At 42.9% G+C, this 9,454-nt stretch overlaps 1 protein-coding gene across 1 annotated transcript in view; it reads left to right on the top strand.

Moving 5' to 3' along the window:
* The window catches only part of LOC110105201 (keratin-associated protein 19-2), a 24,581-nt gene that overhangs the window by 7,226 nt on the left and 7,901 nt on the right, over positions 1–9,454 (top strand). The window lies entirely within an intron of this gene.

Genomic DNA, 9,454 nt, shown 5'->3' with positions numbered 1-9,454 from the left:
CTCCCCAGGTGGGAGAATACTCGACTCCGTCGAGTTAGCATAACAACTGCCCAGGTACAACTTTGGATGGTTCTTTGGAGACATAGTTTCTTCCTCCAAAATGGGTAATAAACCCAATTGGCACTTTAGCTCGCCAATTTCCTTAACCAGAGTCAAGGGATCACCTTCCAAAGTGTCGCACTTCTTTTCGCCTGCAGAAACTCGTTCACTCTCATCGATGGCTTCACTGGCGATAGGAGCAATATGGAGTTCTAAGGATATCACTTCCAGAGCTTCCTCAACCTTCTTTGTTATAGGAGTGTTCACTGGGTCAGGAGAAACCTTTGCTTCTGTCGGAGTTGTAATTGAACCAACCAAGTCTCTCTCTGCATGATTTGCTGTCACGCATTTTTCCTTGTCGACCAATTCATCTTCTTCTTCATGTTCTTCCTTGATCACCTTATGTTTTTCTTTGATTTGCACCGTAAGTGGGAAATAGAAAGCTTCATTGGCCTCCAGCCATTTGTCAACTCTGTCCACTCTTTCGCTGTTTCTTAGTGCCTTTTTCCTATCCTTTGATGAAGGGGGATCTTGAAGAGGTGTAAAGTGATGGGTCAGTCCTACCTCGCTCTAGGTTATTGAACCGTTTGATTGTTTGACGGTGGAGGTCGGCTAAGTCCGCTTGAGTTTCCTTGAGATGTTGACTAATGACGCCCACTTGACCTACCATCCAGTCTAGAGTCTTTCCCAGTCGATCCGAGTCCATGCTCTGATACCAAACTGATGTAGAACGGAAAAGGGCTTTGCTATGGAAGATGGACAAACTCCAAATGTCTCACAAAATATGGAAATATTCTTCAGGTTTTTATTCAAAACCAAGCAACAATTTGGAGAGGAAGGGAATGGTTGGATGACAGGGATATGATGGATTTCAAATCCCAAAATCAGTGAACTGATTTGGGCTATAAACTAGGAAATAAAACTGAGTAAATACCAAGCAACACCATTAAGGAGGAGGCGGCTGATTGTGGCCAGATGTTGGAATTAATTTATAGAGAAAACTGATGTAGAACTTGAGCAATCCAGCAGCAGAGAAAAGACAATATCCCGTGGACTGATTTTGGGAGAATTCAATTAGAGCTGAATACAAGCAGGGATGAAATTAGGGAGTATTTCCTAATAGGGTTGGACAATCTTTCCAACGTGATGGGCTGCACTTGTGGAGAATTTTCAACAACCCAGCAATAGGGAGAAAGGAGCCGGCGGGATAAGGAGGTGGATTGGGCTCTTATTTCCTAAATCCACTATCGAGATTTAGGAAATAAATTAGAGCCAAGGGGTGAAAGGAAATCTCGGCTAGGCTAAGATTAAGGGAAATTCTGAATTGTTTCCAAGCAAGGATTTTCTACAGGTTTTCATATTCAAAACCTGAGAAAAATTTCAGCAGGAGACGGTGGGAAAAATAGAAAATCTGATGATTTTCTATTTCCAGAATTAGAGAATTGATTTGGGAGTGGAAAGATTTGGGGGGAGGGAATTACAGCCAGGAGGGAGTTACGTGATTGAAAAGTTAAATTAGAGAATTAACTCTTAACTTCACTCTCAGTTTTGGAAAGTTATGAATGGCTTTAGGCTTTGGAATTTTCGGTCAATCAAAGTTCTCAGAATTAGGAAGAGTTTCCTAATCCAAGCCCAAGAGTGATGGACGGCAGCAGTAATGAGGTTGTGGGGGATTGACTCAATTATTTATTGCTTGTTAATTTGGGAGTTGTAAATTAGGATAAAATCCCAATCAATCATAAATTGAATTGATTGAATTTTAAAGACTTTCCTAAAATAAATTGATAAATTAGGAAAGATTTTGAATTTCAAAATACATGAGTTTGAATTTGAAATCAGCCCACAATATGTCCACCCAAATTAGGCAAGGATTTCAATTGGGATGAGGTGGTGGATGGTGGCCGGCGGCATCCAAAGGGGTGTTTGGCCGTGAATTTGAGGGAGGAGGAAAAGATGACTACGAGGAGCAATACGGCGTGGAATACAAAGACGGAACAAAGAAAACAAAAACCAAAATAGAAGATCGAAGATAAAAACGAAAGAGAGAAATTAAATGAAAAATACAGGATAAAGACCGCGAGCCTTTGGACTCTTCCGTAGACTGACGGGTGATGCTTTGCTCTTCTCCTAGGGACTTCAATTCACGAGCCCGGACCTATCCTGCGGCTGGTGAAGACTTCGATTCCTCTCATAGGAATATCACTAACGCTCTCTCACAAGAAGAACACAAGTGTGGAAAATAATTTTTCATATCAATAATTCATCATCCTTTTACAATAGCTTAAGGCCCTATATATAGGCCATAACATGATAAAATAAAAATTACAAAATTGCCCCGTGGGCCACAACACTCAAATAAACTAACCTAGGGGTAAAACAAGAAATAAAAATAAGAGTTAAAATTCATAAAATAACTCATAAATGAAAATTTAAATTAGAGCTGTCGATTTACGACGCCTCCTGTGATAGATGCGCCAAATCTTCGTTCCGATGTCTGCATCATCCACCTTTCATATTGATAAGTAGAAGGATACCTTAGATAATGAATTTTATAAGTGTAAGGAGGGAGAGAAGTGAGGGTGGGAGGGGGAAGCGATTAAGTGAGGCCTTCCAATGTTATAAATGAGAACGAAAAATGCCTACTAACATAGATACACTGTTTAATAAAGCAGAAGAACAAGTAAGCTAATAGTTTACCTCGGTCTCATTGTGTTTCTTATATTAAGAAAACTCTTTTTAAAAATTTTAAGTTTGAAAATGAATTCATCATTTTTAAAGGAGTTTTGATGGGGACATCAGTTGGAAAGTCTACCGTCGACATGGCCTTAAATCAACGGCAACGATTTATCTGATGTACTTTTGATTTTATTATTGCTACTTATCGTTATATTTTTTTTATTTCAACATTTTCCATTTTTAGCCTTGCTTGAGGGATTGAGTCATATAAACCATTGAGGGTATTTGAGTCCTTTTGCTTTAAGTCATTGTAAGAGGCTATTTATAGCCTTCATCTTGTTATTTTGAAGCTAATGAATGATTATCGAAATTTTTCCAGCAATTGTGTTCTTGAAGCTTTTTGTGAGAGCTTGAGAAAGAGTTTGAGAATTTGGTGGAGCCTAGGAGATTCCACTCGTCGTACCCAACAGTCATCGCCGGTGACTCTTGGTTCTTCTCTTTTCTATCCTCCCTTCTAATCAATTCCCACCACCGGCCATCCCCACCACTAACCACCACCCCATAATCCCTCCTACCTAAGCTCACCTTCATCCCAACCACAAATCCAAACCTTCATCCTCATCCCGCCGGCCCCTCCCTTTAGCCGCCGGCCTCCCTTTCTTCCACCACCCTTTCCATCCGTTAAGCATCATCCCATCTTTGCCTCCACCCCATGTATTTTCAAATTTGAATTTCAAAGTGGAAGAGTAAAAAGTTTCCAAATTTGCCCGATGCCAAATTAGGAAAGTTTCAATGAGGTTTCAATTTTAAATTTGAATTGGAACGGATTTGAAATTTTTATCATTAATTTGTCGGAACGGATTAGGAAACACTTAACTCCCTTTCCCCTAGCTCCCTCCCTCTCATCATGCCGCCGGCCCCTTGTATGGGCCCCACCCCTTTAATGCCACATTAAGGCTCTTAATTGCCTTTGTTATGAAATTCAAATTCAAAGTGTTTTCCCTCCAATTTTACTCAAAACCTGAAAATAATTTCAGATTTGGAGATTAGAATATTTCAACCTTCTCTCAACCTGATTCTTTCCCAAACCATACTCCCTTTCCCCCCTTACAAGCCACCGGCCTCTCCCCCCACCGCCATCTCTCTCCCTCTTGTTTCTATTGTATTCTCTCTTTCTCTTGCTATAATGTATGGCTAATCCGGAGATTGAATCCGGCCTTGCGTAAGATGATTAATTCTTCGTGGATCTTCTCAAATTTCCTTCGTCGGCGTGATTCCAAACATTGACGGATCCCTAGAAAATCCGTCAACCCGTAGTAGTCGTTGAAGATCACGTCTATGGAGTATCAACCATCGGAAGGTATGTGGTGTATCAAGTTGATTCTCCGCGAAGGTGATATTATTCATTGATTCGTGTACTTTCCTATTCTACTTACTTCGTAGAGAGAATTGTTCAAGAAAGAGATTGTGTTCCACTATCGCCATCCATTAGTAACGTAGGATTGTTACTTCTTTGCTCTTAGACCTCTTGTTAGATCAAGGTTATGTTGAAAGCTATTTTGTATGCATTGCTTTAATTTTCCTAAATGTTTTGACTTTGTTTAGGCTCTTGCGTAGCTTAGCCTAAACGGAAGTGACCGCTTAATAGTTTTACTTTGTGGTTTTAGTGGCTAATAACGAGAAATCCAAAGCTGCTCTTTAAATACTTTTTTTTTGGGCAAAGTTCCTGTTTTGCATTTAGTTCTGCATCATCTGGTATCAGAGCAAGGCTAGCATGCGTTACATGTGCTAGAATTCATCCTTGGCTATTGCTTAAGCATGCATATTTAATTTGGCATGCATACCATCTCGTATATCTTAAATCTTAGATGTGTTTGCTGTCCTGAAAATTCTGCATGTATTTAGTGAGTATTAAGTGCTGATTTTGGGTTGCCATCTTTATTATAACTCTTCTAGTTGTCTAGGAACATATTGCATTTAGTTTTAGTTGCTGTCCAAATAATTCCTGCACCATTTAGTGAGCTGTTGGCTCATCGTTTAGTCATCTAAGTGCTGTCCATTTCTTTCTAACCTCATTATTTGCTTAGGGAACCTTAGCACCTTTGTGTAGCTTGCTGTCCTAGTGATTTCTACATCATTTAAGGTCATTTTAAGTGTTTTTCCTTAGTGGTTAGCTGCTGTTTTCTCTCTAGAACCCATCCTAAGTCTCCCATTGTGTCTAGGAATGGACCTGGAACAATTAGGAAGGACCTTAGACCTCTTGGTAGGTCAAATGAACACCATAAGCCAGCAGTTGAAGGAAAATCAAGCCGATCTAGCAGAGCTTCGTAGGAACACTACCGAGAGATTTGACACGTTGGAACGAACTAGAGAAAACCCGATTCCCTACACCCTGTCTAGACCTCCATCCATGTATGGGGATGACATCTACCACGATGAGGGACCCCCTCATGCCCATCATCACGCTCCCCAGTATGGACATAACCATCCTCACGACCCTGATGTACCACTTATGAAAAATATCAAAGTGGACGCTCCTACCTTTGATGACACGTTCGATCCCCAGCTTTTCTTGGACTGGGTCAAAGGTATGGATAGTTTCTTCAAGTGGTACAATATTTTTGAAGCGAGGAAGGTTAGTTTTGCGGAGATGAAGCTCACAGGTAGGGAAAGTCTATTTTGGTCAAATCTAGAAAGCCTTAGGGAAGCCCGAAATGAGTATCCTATTACTGATTTGCTCATTATGAAGCGGGAATTGAAACACAACTATGTACCTCCGTCTTACTTCCCCAAACTGTTAGACAAGTTGAATAGGCTGATCCAGGGTAGCAAGCCAGTCAAGGATTACATTGCATCCTTTGACGACTACTTGATTAGATGTAAGGGGGAAACCGCTGTTACCCCCGCACAGATTCTGTCTATGTTTCGTACCGGGTTGCGAGAGGATCTTCGCAATGAGCTTTTTGCCCGGAATGTTACTACTCTGGAGAATGCGTATAGTATTGTTCTAGACCTTGAGGAGAGTCGGTCACAACACACTAGCCGATCCCATGACGTTAGACATTCGTATAGGCCTTCTGGTAGCTCCACCCCTCACACTCCTACTGCTCGACCTACTCCTGGGAGCACCAGCCAACACCCCACCGGCCCTCCTGCTCCCCGACCTGATGTTAGACCCAAACCTCCCACCCCGAATACCCCACGGTCCAATCCTGGGACCAAGTGCTTTCGACGCCATGGGTATGGGCATATCGCTTCTCAATGCTCCAGTCCTTGTAAGATTTCCATCGTCGAGGAGATTATTGAGGATGATCTTGAGCCCGAGGGTGATCAGATCCATCAGGTCGAGGATGAAGGCAAATTCTTCGAGGAGGACGAGGACACCACTGTCCTCCATTGCCTTCAGAAACTGGATACGTCTCCAATCTGCGTGGTGAGATGTGCACTATCTCAGCCAACCCCTACTGATGACTGAAGTAGGACTACCATCTTTCATACCTACACAAAAATCAAGGATAAGAACTGCAAAGTCATCGTGGATAGCGGTATTTGCATCAATGCGGTGTCCTCCAGCATGGTATCCAAGTTAGAACTTTCTCCCGTTCCTCACCCCAGTCCTTATAAGGTAGCTTGGGTCAATTCCACTGCCTTGGAGGTGAAGGAACGAAGCCTCATGCCTATCTCCGTTGCCTCTTACAAGGAGAATGTTTGGTGCGATATTCTGATTATGGATGTTGGACAAATTCTATTAGGTCGACCTTGGATTTTTGATAATGATGTCCACATCTATGGGCGCTCGAACACATGCGTGTTCGAACATGCGGGTAAAAAGATTAAGCTTTTACCATCGCAGCTCCGGGGTAAGGATGACACTAAGCCCTCCCCGAATAATCTTAAGAAGGGATTGAATTTAGTTACTGCTAAGGTTTTGGACTCTGAGGTCGCCCACGGCGCTCCTCTTTATGCACTTGTTGGTCGAGAGATTCCCACTGACTCTGACGTACCAATCCCTGCTGAAGTCCGACCTATTTTAGAGCAGTTTGCTGATATATTTCCTGATGATCTTCCAGATAGATTACCACCACTTAGGGATATTCAACATGCCATTGACTTTGTTCCTGGAGCCTCCCTCCCAAACCTGCCCCATTATTGTATGAATCCTACTGAACACGCTGAGCTTAAGGAACAGGTAGAGGAGTTACTGCAGCGTGGTTTCATCAAAGAGAGTCTTAGTCGCTGTGCGGTACCAGCCTCTCTTACCCCTAAGAAGGATGGATCTTGGCGGATGCGTGTTGATATCCTTGCCATTAACAAGATCACCGTCAAGTACCGTTTTCCAATTCGAGGTTAGATGTCATGTTAGATATGATGTCGGGTGCCACACTGTTTTCTAAGATAGATCTGAAGAGTGGTTACCACCAGATCTGGATCCGACCCGGGGATGAGTGGAAAACCGCTTTCAAAATGAAAGATGGCCTTTATGAATGGTTAGTCATGCCCTTTGGGTTGAGTAATGCCCCTAGCACATTCATGAGGGTTATGACTCAGGTGTTACGCCCCTTTATGGGTAAGTTTGTTGTCGTTTACTTTGATGACATACTTATCTATAATCGTTCTGTTGATCAGCACCTGGACCACCTTAGGCAGGTCTGCGATGTCCTGAGAAAGGAGCAGTTTTATGCCAATCCTAAGAAATGCACTTTCCCTATAGACCGTGTCATCTTTCTAGGATTTATCGTGTCTTCACAAGGGATTTCTGCCGACCCTAAGATGGTTAAAGCCATAGTTGACTAGCCCGTTCCTCAGAACATCCGAGAAGTTCGCAGCTTCCACGGGTTAGCTACCTTCTATAGGAGATTTATCCGGAATTTTAGCACCATTGTATCTCCTATCACTGATTGTCTTAAGAAGGGTGATTTCCATTGGACCTCGACTGCCACCAGAACATTCAAAGAGATTAAGAAACGAATGGTGGAGGCCCCAGTGATGAGACTTCTTGACTTCTCTAAAGTCTTCGAAGTGACCTGCGACGCTTCGGGGGTCGGAATTGGAGTACTCTCCCAGGAAAAGGTCACCCTGTAGCATATTTTAGCGAAAAACTGAATGATATTAGGCAGCGTTACTCCACTTATGACAAGGAATTCTACGCCATGATCCAGTCCCTTCGCTATTGGCGACACTATTTGCTCCCGCAAGAGTTCGTCATCTTTTCGGATCACGAGGCTTGAGATACATTAATTCTCAAAAGAAACTGAATGCCCGACACAGCCGCTGGGTAGAATTTTTTCAGGAGTACACTTACACTATGAGGCACAAGGCAGGGGTTGAGAATAAAGCTGCCGACGCTCTCAGTCAACGAATGATGACTACTCTTGAGTTGAGAGCGGAAGTCATGGGCTTTGATCAAATGAGGAAGGATTATCTGGAGTGTCCAGACTTTAGGGAGATTTACTCTTCCTAGTACACAGGCAGCACACGCCTTGTGGACGATTTCCTATTGGAGGATGGTTACCTTTTCAAAGCCCAAAAGCTTTGTATCCTTAGTACCTCCCTTAGAGAGTTCCTTGTGTGGGAGCTTCACACTGGAGGCCTCGCTGGACATTTTGGGAGAGATAAGATGATTGAGGCTGTTGAGTACCGTTTCTATTGGCCAAGCCTTAAGAAAGATGTTGGTAGAATGGTTGCTAGGTGTCACACGTGTCAGTTAGCCAAGCAACGTAAACAGAACACTGGCCTTTACACTCCGTTACCTGTGCCTAGTTGTCCTTGACAGGACGTCAGTATGGATTTTATTTTAGGCATGCCAAAGACACTGCGTAGGAATGATGTCATATGCGTAGTCGTAGATCGATTTTCCAAGATGGCTCATTTCCTCCCATGTTCCAAAACATCTGATGCTTCTCACATCGCCAAGCTGTATTTTAATGAGGTCGTCCGCTTGCATGGTTTACCCAAAACCATTGTATCGGATCGAGATGTGCACTAGCTACTTCTGGAAGACCCTGTGGATGAAGATGGGTACCAAGCTACAATTTTCCACTGCCTTTCACCCACAGACGGATGGTCAGACAGAGGTAGTTAACAGGAGTTTGGGCAATCTGTTGCGTTCTTTGGTTGGGGATCATATTAGAGATTGGGACACTATCCTACCCACTGCTGAGTTTGCGTACAATAATTCTGTCAACCGAACCACGGGTCTAAGTCCTTCTGAGATTGTGTATGGGTTTAAGCCTAGACAGCCTTTAGATCTAATTCATATGAGTTCTAGGTATAGGATTTCCGAGTCAGCGTCTGCATTTGCATCTCATTTGCATGAACTGCATAAGGAAATTGCACAAAACATTGAAAAGAGCAACAAAGATTACAAGTTATATGCTAATTTAAAACGACGATTTAAAACTTTTAAGGTTGGTGACTCTGTGATGGTGCGGATCCATCCGGAACGGTTCCCACAAGGAACCGTTAAGAAACTACACGCCAAGAGTGCTGGGCCCTTCAAAATATTAAGGAAAATTAATGACAATGCATATGTGGTAGACCTCCCCGAGGATTTCAACATCAACCCGACCTTTAACATTGAGGATCTAGTGGCTTATGAAGGCCCTGATTTCAATCCACCCAACCCATTCTTGCAACAGCCTGATATAACCCCACCATTGGAAAACCCAAATTTGCCCCCCCTTCCTACCATTCCCAAACCACCCATGGTTGATAAAGTGGACACAATTTTGAGTGATGA

This window comes from Dendrobium catenatum, unplaced genomic scaffold (assembly GCF_001605985.2).
Source record: "Dendrobium catenatum unplaced genomic scaffold, ASM160598v2 fragScaff_scaffold_879, whole genome shotgun sequence".
In the NCBI taxonomy this organism is placed as follows: Eukaryota; Viridiplantae; Streptophyta; class Magnoliopsida; order Asparagales; family Orchidaceae; genus Dendrobium; species Dendrobium catenatum.
Note: the sequence above shows the minus strand (reverse complement) of the source record. Positions and strands in the feature narration are given on the sequence as shown.